At 37.5% G+C, this 14562-nt stretch overlaps 1 pseudogene; it reads left to right on the top strand.

Annotated features, from left to right (window-relative positions):
• The first annotated feature begins 800 nt into the window (after positions 1–800).
• Positions 801–13843, top strand: LOC120765801 (choline/ethanolaminephosphotransferase 1-like; annotated as a pseudogene).
• Positions 13844–14562: the final 719 nt, after the last annotated feature.

The raw sequence follows: 14562 nt of genomic DNA, 5'->3' as shown, positions 1-14562 counted from the left end.
AAGTAATTTTATTTTGCCATTTAAAAAATAATAACAGTCTGAAATAGCCACAATAAAAGAGACAACTTCGATCCCGTGTTATTGAAGTTGGGTGAACGTAAAGACTGTCACAAATGAACCAGTCTTCCCCTGTTCACGATTGCCTAGATCCAGTGGTCAGGTTTTATAGGGATTTTCTCACCTGAGGCAGTTTTTATTGTTAGTTCGTATCTGAAGTACATATTCATGTGTTTTCTTTCTCTGGCCACTTGGTCCTGAATGCTTCTTCCTGGCAGAATCAAGTGCTTGAATGGGGTTCCAAGAAATCAGTATTCGGATGCTGATGGTGACATTTCTGAGTCCTCCTCTTCTAGATTGGTATCATGTGTTAATCAGCGGAGGAGGCAAGTGGCTCTTCCTTGATAGGTGGGACATCTCCAGCTTGGCCACTTCTTTTGGTTGTTAATCTGGGCTTTGCCCTGCTATTGTCTGGAGTCTCTATGATTGCAAATCAGTCTTGGCAAACAGGAGGGTTTTCACATCTTGGTGGACACCCTCTGCTTGTAATACAGTTTATAGTTTATAACATATAGAACACAAATTTATCACAAAATATCTATCACAATATGAACTGTTATACATGATATAAATATATTTGTGTTAAAACTAAAGTAATCTCATCTGAAAAAAGAAAACCAGCGTGAATACTTGTCTGGGAGATGCGTATGCCAGAGGATTTTCATCCAACAAGATTAAATCAAAACTACCACAAATATTCGTCTAGGAGATATGTATTCCAGGGGGGATTTACTGAAACCAACATGAATATTCATCTGGAAGGAGTGCATTCCAAAAGATTTGTCAGGCGCTGCGATGAAGAGAGAAACATGTCCCAACATGTAAGAGACGGCAAGACCAAGAGAAGAAGTGGACCCCCCAAAAGCCTGAAAGCATATAAAAGGGACTCTGTGATATTCGCATTTTGGGAAACGTGGTAGAGCAGTGCCAGAGAGCCCCTCCCTGTCTCACCCAGTACTGTTCGCCTGGCACAGTGCCAAACTGATTTTTGCTTGGGGCTTTTTACAATTGTATTTTTACTATAAAATAAGTTATTTATATTATTCAAATCAGCTATCAATTTATAACATGAACCAATGCAAATAGCATGATTCAGTTCTTACTTTGGAACAAGATATCAATCAGCTTAAGAAAGGTAACCTCTCTTTTCCAACAACGTGATGAAAGCCTGCAAAAGCCAAGAAAAATTCCAGCAGATTTCAGGGGGGACAAAAAAAAATCACTGAAAAGTAAGCAGGTTAAGTAGGTCTTGCCTGTTCCCTAGAGAAACCAGCACATCAAGTTTCAGTTTAAAGACAAGAAAGAAAGAGAACCAAAAAACCCCAATGTATTTTTAGAGTTATTGTTTTTGCAGCCTGAACATCTTAGACAGTGTCTTCAAATGTTTTATGAATCTTGATTTAAGAGGAAAGCAAATTCCAAACAAAACAAAGGATTTATTTATATTTCTGCTCATCCAAAAAAGCCAAACCAGACCAAACCAAACCCAAACAAACAAATAAACAAAAACAAAACCAACCAACCAACAACAAAAGCCCCACCAAAAGCCAAAAATCAAAAGCCAAAAAACAAAACAAAACAAAAAAAAACTCAAACCAAAACTGTAATAAATACGATTGACCAAATTCGATAAATCAAAATTTTAGAATTTTATTGAGAGACAAAATGACAGTCTCGGACAGCCACAATTAACAGGACAGTGTCGAACCCGGGATCGGCACTGGGTGAACACGGTAACACACTCAATTAGTATGCCACCCCCCCAAGTTCACATTTCTGGCTTGGAGCAGTCTCTTTTTATACACTGGATCGCTGAGAGAAACTCGGGACTCCGAGGTTCCCTCTTCTGAGGCAGCCTCATTAGATATTCATGTTCCAGTTCTGGTGTTCTGAATGGATTTGCCCGTGAAGACAGTGTCTTTAATTGTTGTGTCCAGGTGCTGTGTGGAGATGTTAATTTCGGGAGGAGACGGATGAGATATCGATCTGATGTAATCATCAGGTTCTCCGGGCTTCCATCTCCCTTTTCCGTTGCCTTTGTTCTCCCTTTAACGATTCCTGGCAGAGGTATCCTTGTGTCCCTTTTCTTGTAATTCCTAGCATAGTTTCTTGTGTCCCTCCTGTGTCATTTCTGGCAAAAGAAATTCTTTGCACCCCTCTCTGTGCAGCTTTTACTCTTGGTATACTGGATTAGAAACAAAACTTATATTTATAGGGGTTGAATTACATCTTACATCTTTTAACACGAATTAACTTTAGGACATATATCACAAAACCCCAAATCCACACCAACAACAAACAAACATAGACTTTTTCCTATTGGTGTTTCTATTGAAAGAACACCAACTAAAATAAGGAATGTATTTTGGAACGTATTTTCTAGAAATCAATGACAGAATATTTTTTCTAAATGGCAAGTTAGCATTATCATAAACAGCTGTGCAACATTCAAGAATATGCTCTTCAACCATATGGTTAATTAAAACTGGAAAACTCTGTTATAAATGAAAAATGCTCCAATTTACTAATTGAAGGAAATTTATTAAAAAAGGTCCAAATTGAATTTTAGAGAGCAACGACAAAAAAACACTATCAAAAAGAAAAAAAAAGGTCAGTGCCGAGCCTGGGTGTCACCGCCAAGTCTGGCTGTCGGCGCCGAGCCCGGGGGTCGGCGCTGGGTGAGACACAGGTTTGACTGCTGCATAAGAGCGTCCCCTGTGCTCCACACCGACCGTCCTGTCTGAGCAATTTTTATATGATTTTTTTCTCCCAAGGCTGAGTCCCTTTTCTTCTGTTTTGGACTACACATATTCATGAGGGGTTCTTTCTCTGTGGCAAGTTGAACAAAACATGACCGGACAGTGATGAGCACCCGTGATCGTGTTCCGGAATCCGGCATTGAGATGTATCTTTCTGACGGCCCTGGTTAACTCAATCTCCAGATATTTATCACATATTCATCGCCCAGCATTCCTCGGATCACCTTGATGGACGATCCATCTCCAAGCTGGCCACACTTATTTTATTGTAAATGAAGTCCTCCCTCCTTTGTCCAGGTGGTTTTGACATTATGTTGCAGTCTCTGGCTTGTGAGTTTTAAAGCTTATAAGAGTATATTTTAACAGTACATAAAAATATATATATGACAATTTTATTTGTGCCAATTATTATATACACATATAACAACTCTACACTAACTTCTCTCATAGGAAAGGTTTATTCCAAAACTCTACTGAGTTACTGAGTACTACTGAGGCTGAGCACACTTCTACAAGTCAAAACCAACTTTGGTTTCACTTCTGCAACTCCCAAAAAGACCTAAGCTTTGAAAAAGCTGCCCTCTTTAGATCAAAAAACAGTGAGAGGACATGCAGCAGAGTAAGACGTTTCCAAAATTTTCTTCTCTGTATTTTGTTCTGTATTTTGACAACCGAAAACAATAGCAAAGTTCCCATTCACTTCAGATGATACTCAGAGTTGCAGTTAATGCAACTAATACAGCTGACTGGCGACAAAGGGAAGGCTTGCAAATCTCAGTTATGATGGAGATGCTTCCCTGAGATCTTCAGGTGGTATATTAGGACAGAAAGTGAGATTTCTGGAAACTATTCTAGATTTTCAGAATAAATGACATTCATACCAGCAGAATTCTGAATTATTCAGTGGTCTTAATCATGTATCAACATACTATCCTGATTCAAAACTCTGAATAGCACTAAAATGTGCTGTCATTCACCATTAGTCTCATTAACAAATTCATTGCTTAGAGGCCACAAACCTAGAGAGCTTAGCTGGTGTGTCAGTTCTTATAAAGTTTAAGTCAGTGTATTATTAGCAAAATCTCTGTAGGAAGTGCTAGTGAAAAATTCAAAATACATATAAGTACTTTTTCTAGGATTAAAACCCCTGCTTTTTATCCTAAGGCATTAAAAAAAAAAAAAAAAAAAATCTTAACCCAAATTTAAATGCAACCATGGCCACATACATCTGAAGTACAGTAGCTTATAATAGAAAAGTGGAAAACCAATTTATTTTATTTTTTAATGTCCTCTTTCTAAATGATTATTTTTCTACATCACTGCTTTTAGCACCAAGCTGCAGTGTCATGGTTGAGTTGAAAAGGTAATGTTAGGTTATAGGTTGGATTTGTTGATCTCAAAGGTCTTTTCCAACCTACTTTATACCATGATTCTGTGAACCTATGACAGCATTTTTATTGCTTTTAAAATTATCCTGCAAAATATGATAGAACCACAACTTTTTGAGGGCGATATATTTTTGTCCATATGAATGAAAACTGTTATCCACCAAACTAAATGGTTGTGGGTGGCCAGTACAAATCTTTGGTGCTCTCTGAATTGGCATGTAGCTCTTAACTCCCTTTAATCTCTTCATCCAAATTTTCCTTTATTAGCTTAGCATGTCAGGTAGACAGACAACACTACTCAAATGTAATTTTTGTCAGTCACTGCAGCCCTATCTCTCTGAACCAAAACAGTATTCTGCCAAGTATTTCAAAGGTCTTGGATTGGTATTGCAACCCAAAACCCCCCACAAGCTAAGAATTATGTTCAGTCTAAAGGAGATTATTTAAAAAAAAATCATATAGCAAAATGGTCACCACTCTGAGACTCTTTAGGTTCTGATTGCCACTTGTATAAGGGTCAAGATCCCATCTCTCATGGATTTGTACTAAGCTTCAGTGATGTTTGAAAACTTTATTCCCTTTGACTTATCTAGGAGTGATCTAGGGGTATCGTGCAGTGTAGGTTTATGAATTTCAAACTTCTATTGTAGAAAAACTACCACAAGTTCATACATATGCACATCACAAAGGTTTTTTTAGAATAGAAGGTTTGCTTGCAAAATAATATATATATATTAATCTAAACCAGGTATGAACAGGCATAGACAGATTATGACTACAAACAAGCTGAAAAACACTGTTTTAAGGTGTAAGGTGTCTGGCTTCCTTTCAGCATGAAATCTGCAAAACCTGAGGCTTTAACGATTTCACTCCTGATTTGTTAGGAAGAGGTGAGGAAATGAATGTGTTAATGTGTCAGCATGGCAACAGGATGAGTGTAAGAAAAGGTGAGAAGAATCTCACTGAAAAAGAAGGAGCAGGGAAATCGAAAAAAATTGAAAAGATAAAGAGAATAAAGAGCAAAAGAAATAATAAAGAAATTATAAAGAATCAAGAGCAGTCGTAAAGGTCGTCCAGCATTTAGTTGGCTTGCCAACGTTTTGGATTTAGGTTTCTGGGCAATAAAAGTAATCCATCAACAAGCACGAAAGAAGCTAGTATGTAAATGACTATAAAAGAATGCATGTAAATATAGAAATAAGTGCACTGAAGCTCTAAGGAGAATATTTAGGTATTCAATAAAGCTAAAATTAGTTAACAGATGCAAATGCAAAAGGAAAAATTGCTTGTGGTGTTTCATCATATTTAAATAGCCTTTTATACTTTCTGCTTGGTGACAAGCTTATCAAAGTGCCTTAGAAGTATTTAGACTGTCATGTTCTGCTACCCTTATTGGATTTTTTTCTGAACTTCCCACTATTTCTGATAGTTGAACATTTTCCCTGTTTTTCTAAACTTTAATATCATTACTTTTGGTATTTTTATCAGTATTGTTATATAACTAAACTAGTCCTTTACCCTTTTAGAAGTCATGCTTTCATTTTGCTATGCCAAATAAACCATAGTTTATTTTATTTTTGCTCACAACAGGCTGCACATTGACCTCTGTCTGCATCCTTTTTCCTAAACACTGTATTAGAAACACTCCTGTAAAAGAATGTAGCATGTTAGCAAGGAATCTTGGGATCTCATCATCCCTTTCTTTGGAAACATCTTTTTTCATAACTCTTGACTTGTACTTTTTCCATTATCCACTTTTATATTTAATACCCCTAGTCTTTTCCTACTAAACATTTTTCAGTTAATAATTAATTTTCTTATTACCACTCCCTAATGATAGGACTAAGCAGCTGTACTGTTAAATATCATCTCATATCTTGCAGGCTATTTGACAAGCTGACCCAGTTTTTCATCCGTCTTTTAGAGGATGCTGAACAACTTTGTTTTATCAGCAGGCCTCATAAGCTTTCTTCTGCCAATGACTTTAAGGAAAATAGTAAATTATATTGGTCCAAAGACTGATCTCTTAATCTCTGTAACTTTCCTTCAAACTGTTAATTTTCTTTCCAGAGCAGGCCAATGCAATTTCCTCTTCAATCACTTTCAAGCCTTTACAAAATATATTCTCAAATAACTGTTTCAAATTATTTTCTGATGTGTTATCTTTGCTTAATCCATGAAGTGTGGTTGTGGTTTTCTTTAGTTCTACCACTTACAATGAAACTAATTACACAGGTAGTGAAGGAACATGGGGCACTTTTTTTTCATTATTCAAGGGAAAAGGTTAGATAACCTGGTTTAAAAACATTCATTTGAGTTTCATTTCCATACTAGTGGAAGCAATTTTCATATTTTAGCCTTTTCTCCATCACTCCTTAGTTCACATTCAGCTATAAGTTCTATTACTCTAGATGAAAATTGAAAACCCAGTTTAAGTGCTCTGGCTAGATTTCTCCAAATCTCTAGTTTCACAGGATTCATTCTCTCTTTGTTTCTTCACTTTATTTTTTTTAATTGGTGAATTTGAATAAATTTGACAATTTTGGTTACTTCTTTTACAAAGTTAGACCAGATTATCAGCAATTCTTACTCTTAATTCTTCCATGTATCCAAGAGTTAAAATTTAAACCTGGAAAAGACAGAAAATCTTTTCGCATTTCTGAAGACTTTAGCTAGTCCCTGGCTTTATTACGGCAAGTACTTTAGGCTTTCTCCTTTGTTTAATAGACAAGTTCTAGCTATTTTGTATATTTGATCTAATTACTTTCCAATGTGTTTAATTTCATTCATTTGACTTTATGAAGTTGTCCTCTAATGTCTGAGTTTTTATTTTGCAACTGACATACTTACTTCCCTTTTTTCTTTATTTACAATGAACCAGTCTTTAATGACTCTTATTATTTATCAAAGATAAATCTGAAGCTATCAACATTTGTATTTTATGTGAATTTGGAGAAATGTTAGCTATCACACCTGCAGATGTACCTGGCAGTACTCTTATTTTCTGATCTTCATAGGATTAATTTAATTCTGACATCATTCCAATAAACTCCCTATCAAACCCATGCAACTAATAGTAGAGTGACAGAAGTTTGATCAGCATCCAAACCTGGCACAATCCCAACTTTTTTTTTCTTTCTTTTTTTTCCTTTTCTTTTTCTTTTTCTTTTTCTTTTTCTTTTAATGAATCTCACCATACACTTCTTGAAGTCATTTTGGCAGAAAAAACTTTTTGTACCATTCTTGTATCTTTGAAATCTGTTGCACCATAAACACTATACCTCTGCCTTCAACTGGAAAGCTCTGGCCTTTCCAAGGCTATTAGCCTACCAAGAATTTCTGCTATTCCTTTTATGATCAGACTCAAAAGATTATATACAACCCTTTCATTAGCTCCACCAGCCATCTACTGCAGTCAGGAGCAGGCCTTTGTATTTCATCTCCATCTTCAGATGTGCCTTCTCCCCTTTTAAAATCTCTGTTTTATGTACCTTCCCTCCAAGAGCTGAAAGCTACAAACTGTGATGAAATCTTGATCTGTGGCAACAATAAATGATAGCGAAGAGTTACCAAACCATCTCATTGACACTTACCCTTCTACAAAAGCTCCATTTCTTTTTCATTAACTTCTAGCTTGCTGACTTTGTGCAACATTTACTACAGCTCATCATCTCCAGACTTATATTTCACTTCCTTGCAAATCTATTTTACTGAGCAGCTGCTTGAGAAAACAAGCATTTTCTCACAAGAGTTATAAAGTTCAAAATATTCTGGAAAAAGCACAGATGAAAAATAGCCAACTTCATTGTCTGTCACAGAATTAGAAAAATCTCCATAGAAACAAGCCTCCTGGGCAGGAGGAAGAAATAGTGCACAGCACACCATCAGGAGACAGTAGCTTTAATAAAAACTCACACTAAGGAGAGTGCATGTAAAGCCACCGTGTTTATGACTTCCATAAGAGTAATTTAAGATACATATTTTTGTGCTTGTACAGAATGTGCAGGATGGCGAGTGAGAGAGAATGAGTAGGAGTTTACCAGGGTTGTAGCAGAGAATCTGCGGAGTCCAGATGCAGAGGGGAAAATGTTGAGCTAGTAAGAAGAGCAATCAGCAGGGTGAGGAACGCTGGAAGGCTGTTCCTGTTTCACTTCCACAGCTTCAAATTTAGCATAAACATAGTTCCCTGATCAAGAGTGAGGAATGCCATGATCAGCTGAGTTTGAATTTAATGTTTGCAGGAAAGAGGAAGGTCATGGGAATGCTGTAGGAGACTCCCTCCTGGAAGTGCCAGAAACACTACTCTGATGCCCATCTGAAATCTCAGGAGACCTTTTGCTTGCTGATTTCCCCCAGCAGGCCTGTGGATCACAGCAAATTATTGTAAGATGAAAATAGTGCTACCTTTTAGGGGAATTTGGACGGGCTGTAGAAACAAACTGACCTGAATGCCATCTCACACCCTAGAGAAATACCCTAACTACTGCAGGAATTCCATGGTTTGGATTTTCTTTATTTTCTTTTTCTTCACAGAAGAACTGTATATAGATACCCCACTCCAAATGCAGTGGGGAACAGTGCAGGACTAACAGTTTCAATTAATAAGTCAGTTTAATCTGATTTCTGAATATTCTTTCTCACTCACTGCTTCAATGATTTGGAAGGCAGTAAACGTGTATCAGGTCTTAGCACTCTAGGAATGCTACCCTATGATCAGTTAAATAGTACAACTATTTTGGAGATTTTTGAGATTAAAGTATTTCAGAGATTAAAGCCTTCAGAAAAATTTTAGCTGTACATAATACTGGCTAACCTTGAGATAAACAACAACCATCTAAGAGCCACAAATGTATTTGTTAAGGGGTAGTAACAAAAGAAGAATTAGACATATTACTCTTCCATTAAAAAATAAACAACAGATATAGTTGCACAGTTGCTGCAGTTTCAGTGTGTCAGGTATCTTTTGTCACCTCAAGAAACACCTCACTGAATATATTTTTTTAGGGAGAAAATAATCTAGATTTGTGTGATATGTGTTTCAAGGGGGAAAACCCCCCAGCGAATCTTTCATTTTTCATAAGACACTCACAACAGAGGCTGAAAAACATACATTTTAAATAACTGTTATAAAGATGTTGCAATCATCATGCACTTCCATTTCCTTCCTACTCTATTACTGGACATAATTGTACATATGTACGTTTGTGATCAAACTGCCAAATGGAAACACCTGCTATTTGTTTATCTTCTGTATTGCTGCATATGACATTTGAAATACTGCATTTTATATGAACATTTTAAAATAAGGAAACAAATACTTCAAAGCATGTGAGCTCAGCAGCTGGATTTTACAGTTGGTTTATCACTAAAGTGAAGCTTTCTGTTCCAGTTTCACATTGTCCAAACTATTGAGTAGAATCGGTAGTGTGTTACTTCCCACTACTGGGCTTGGTAGTGATCCATGTATAGGTAACAATATCTATTTTAATTGAAGGAATAGGTACTTACCATTGTTTAGTTCATATTTACATAACCAAAACACACAAAAAGTTTTGTTCATTACACATATTGATAGAGTTGTCACTAATACTTGAAGTGATGAGATAAACTTCTACCATGAGAGCATAAAATATTAATCCTCTTGGTTTCAAAGCAGAAAACAAAAATATATGTAGATCTTGTAGGTAAACCACAACTAGTATTAACAAATCTGCTGTTTTCCTTTAATCTGTCCTTGTACTGAGCTTGCTGAAAATTTTGGGCTAGACAGATTGTATATTGTTTTTAGCCTATTAGAAGTCAGCAAACAATTTAAACATAGCTGTAAAAGGGCAACAGAAACCCTGCTTGCAGCCATAAAGGGCCTTTCAGGAGAGTTCTGCCAATGAAAAGCTCATATGACTCATATATGACTCATACTGAATGATTTTCAGTGTCAATGGTGGTCAGTGCTCAGCTTGCCTTTCATTACCTTTCATTGCTGTAAAGCAACACCGTTCTCCCACCAAAGCATTGCATTGTGAGAATGATAAGTATGTACATACCTTCTCAACTTAAAATGGTCTCCAGTAGTGTCCTGGTTTGGGACAAATTTGGGAGAAAACCCCTGTAGAGGATCCCTCTAAGGAAGCAAGCCCAAGTGGCCCCTCCCTCTAACTGGTCCGGAAAAAAAAAACCCTCTTTGGAGAAAAGTGGAAAAAACTATTTTACTAAACAAATGAAGTGCATACAAGTATAAAGAATGAGTAATATGAAACAATAAAACCTCTCCTTCTGAAGTGAGATGGCAAATTGAGAAAGTCCGTGCCATGGGTGTAGCTCGGCTCTCTCTCAGTCTCTCCTCAGTCCCAGTCCCTCCGGCGCTGCTGGAAAATGCCGTGGTCCAGGCCCCGGTGGGCCGCAGGTGCAGCCCCCAGTGCTCCCCTGGGTTTTCAGTCCAGAGCAGGTTTAAACAGTTCCAAGAAAAAGGAAAAAAAAACAGTCCAGGGAACTTCTCTGCCCTAGCTAGCTGAAACTAACTAAAAGCAAAAAAAATATCTCTGTCCTGCAGTCTCTCCAAGCCTCCGCCGAACACCCCGTCCGCAGCAGAATGTGGAGGAGTCAGGCAGTTTTCTCAAAACAAACTCCGCGCTTCTCCTTGCTCTTAGAACCAGTCTTAAAGGCACAGGTCTCAATATACAGCACAAATAGAACAGACGATTGGGGATCCAAGCATCATAAAGTTACCCTAGGACAAGTAGCAAAGGAGAAAGGAGAGCCAGTACCACCTTACAGAGTCTCAGTGGAAGGAAAACTATGTGTGACCAAGTAGGACAACAATTCAAATATAGATAATGCAGAACCATTGGCATAACTCTTACCACAGCTCAGAGCTTGTGCCCCAAAAACACTCTCTTAAAGCACTGAACTCTACTTACTGGACTGTAGATTTTTGATAAGGTTAAATTATAAAAGCTTATACCTTTTAAAGGAGTATTTATTTTAAAATCCAATTTTTATTTTTTTTTTTTTTTTTGATTTACTGGATTTTAATGTCACTATGAGTTGGTTGTTCTTTAACCATAGCTACAGACTTAAATTTTAACAAGGCTGTAGCCAACTTTGTTCTAATGAAGCTGTTCTCTTTATAAGTAAAAACTCAGAAAATTTTGTATATGTTCCCAGAAAAGCTGATACTAGCTTCATGAAAGCCTAATCACTCCTAATCCTGAAATACCAAAAGGTAGATTTCCAAATCTCTTATATTACATTTTATTGAACTTTTGTATCACTTTGTCATTTTGGAAGCTGTTCACAGTGATCCAGCTCCAGAATCTGCGCCCTCTTTCTGGGAAATATCCACGTTCTCTCTTTCTTTGCTGTAATTACTGTCTACTCCTTGAGGTATTCTTCCTGTCTTTAGACATCTTTCCTCATCAGCCTCCTCACAAGTACTCCTGCCTTTCTTAGAGTTTCACATCTGTGTTCCTAGCTTACTTCCTACCGCCTACTGGTATATTTTTTCCAATACAATAAGTCCTTCTTATTGTAAGTGGCCATTTAGGAAACTAGTTATTTTTCTCAGCCATATAGAAGCAGCCTTGCTCAGAGACATCTTTTGCATGTAGTGTACTTATGCAGGTCTCTGGGCTAGCAGAGAGAAAAAGTTACTTCCTCCTTCTAAAGCAAGGAGTGAAAAAGTAGAGAGCAACATTTGTGTGAGGGAGGAAGGAGGAAGATAATTTAGCAAAAGAATCTTGCAAATCCTCCTCCTTACAGATCATTATTGAAACTGGTTCCTTGAAAATATGTCATAGTAGACCTTGTTTGAATTGAACAGGAACATATTCAGAGGTTCTAAAGTTATCCTTGCCTCAAAACCAAACATTTTGATATCAGAATAGGGGAGCATATCGAAAAGGGAAAGAGGAAACTAACACTGCATAAAGGTGATTTTGAAAAAAAACACGGGGAGCAGCCTGAGTCAGACACCTTCTTCACAGAAGTAGTGGTGAATGCTTGTTTATTGAGGGTACACAGGGTTCTTTTATACATATATCATTCTAGTGCACAAGCTGTTCACACGGCATTTTACTACTAGCTATTGGCTAGTGTTATCTGCATAAGCATTCCTTTGCAGTTAACTTGTTTTCAATTTTGTTGAGGGATCAACAGCTTGTTCCCAGGCTCTTCGTCCTGGTTCTCAGGCTCATCGTCCTTGACAGTGCTAAAACAACAGAACTTTCCCAGCACTGTAAGGCTTCTCTGTGTCTGTCTCCAAAAATCCTGCTACAATTCCCCCTTTTTCTTTTGCACAAGCTAAGCATTAGATATTGTCTTACACAACATATTCTTAATACATGACATTACACAACTTAGTGCTAATAATCCTACTAATAGAAATAATAATATAACAAGCACTCGTTTAATAACAAACTTCAGCTATCTTGTAATCCTAAGGCTACTTAACTAATCTTTAAATGCATCATCACTTCCTTTTAAATCATGTAATTTGTTCTTCATTAATTGCAATTTTTGTGAATTGATCCAGAATGGTTGGACAGGTTCATGCAACACATTCCTTCAAACTCTTCACACCCATGGTTATGTACTAAATAAATAAGCAAATAAATAAATAAATAAATAAATAAATAAATAAATAATATTACAACAAATAAATAATATCACAAACAATAAATAAATGTATTTACGATTCTGTTATTAGTATGTTACTGCACAACAGCTTCAAAGGCAGACACCTCCCTGGACATTAATTGCTTGTGCCTGAGGCATTCCAGTCCCTGGATGCTACAGATGGACAACAAGCAAGAAGGACAAATAGCAGCACTCCATTAGGAGAGCGTTTTGATCATGGCTGTGATTCATTGTCCACAGTCTTCGTGGATTTGGGAACTTGTATTGTTGTGCAGCGGGACACCAACCCTGATTGGATGTTCTTCTGATGTTTTGCTGTGACATTCATGTTTTACTGTGTGCACTGACAGACGTATGTCTCAAGAACGCTGCGCTTCGGCATGATTGATGTGACTGAAGTACAAATCTTCATAATAATCATGCATTTACTGGCAGTGATTGGACATCCATCTTTTTAGCAATCTCTGATTCCAAGACTGAACATTCAGGTGAAAATACTCCCAGCTCTTTGTACTGTGGCAGGAACCATATTCTCCTGTGCAAACTACTTTGGTGTGATCTTCACGAGTGGAGTTGGCAAAAATGGATCCACTTTAGCAGGAACGAGTGTCCTCTCATCTTTTCTTCATATTAGCTCTGTGATTGCCTTGGCTGCAATGACCTACAGGAAACCTGCTGTGCAGCTCTTTGGGAGGCATCTCTGCCTCTACATCCTGACTTTTAGCTTTGTGTCTGCCAAGATCACAAATAAACTGGTGGTTGCCCACATGACTGAGAGTGAAATGTATTTATATGACACAGCATTCATAGGCCCAGCATTGCTGTTCCTTGACCAGTGTTTTAACAGCTTTATTGATAAGTATATTGTCCTCTGGATTGCCCTGATCCTGCCCCTGTTTAACCTGCTCCGATACTGTGTCAGCGTGTGCATCCAGAATTGCTGCCCACCTGCACATCCACGTGTTCCGCATCAGGGGCTGCCCCACGCCCTCGAACTATCACTAGGGATTGGAGCTGCCACAGGGGAATGGAAAAAGAGTTAGTTTTCTACAGGAATGGATGAAGACTAGTAAGATACAAATGTTAAAAGTAGATAAGAACAAAGTAATTTATAATAATCAATGTTGTATAACTTTTCTTCTTTGTTATCAGTAACACTCCTTAACTAGTCTCCTGCCTGAGAGAGTGAATTCCGAGTTCACCCTAGTCAACTCTCCATGTAGTCCACTCTGTTGATTCCAAGCCTGAGAAAGCATGCAGGGAAAAAAAAAAAAAAAAAAAAAAAAACAACACACCACTGTCTTTGTAATTACCTTGATTACTAATTTCTCTCTATATGGTGAATGGATCCCCACCATCTGGAGTTTCTAATGTAGTATAATTACAGCTGCAATCTGACTTGCTTTTAATTTTAATGTTTCTTAATCTCTTAGTGAAATACTTGTTTAGTATCCACTTGGAATTTATTTACTAAAGACTTAAGCTGGTGAAAACCCAAAGATATCTTACTAAGTTTTGTGGCTGCAGCAGCTGCCAAGTAAGAGCCAAGCTGGGGTGGTTTTTACTCGTGCCTTGCTGACAAAGTGGTTTCATGCTGAACAGGGTCACAGTAAGCCTTCTGCACGCAGTGAACACCCCAAGCCCTCTGAAGATAAAAAGCCAGATGGTCAGCTCCGGAGAAGATAAGAGGAGCACTTCTGGCCAGAGCAGCTGATCTCAAATTT

The sequence above is a fragment of the Hirundo rustica genome, chromosome Z, assembly GCF_015227805.2.
Source record: "Hirundo rustica isolate bHirRus1 chromosome Z, bHirRus1.pri.v3, whole genome shotgun sequence".
Classification (NCBI taxonomy): domain Eukaryota; kingdom Metazoa; phylum Chordata; class Aves; order Passeriformes; family Hirundinidae; genus Hirundo; species Hirundo rustica.
The sequence above is the reverse complement of the archived record's forward strand: the minus strand, read 5'-3'. Positions and strand labels throughout refer to the sequence as shown.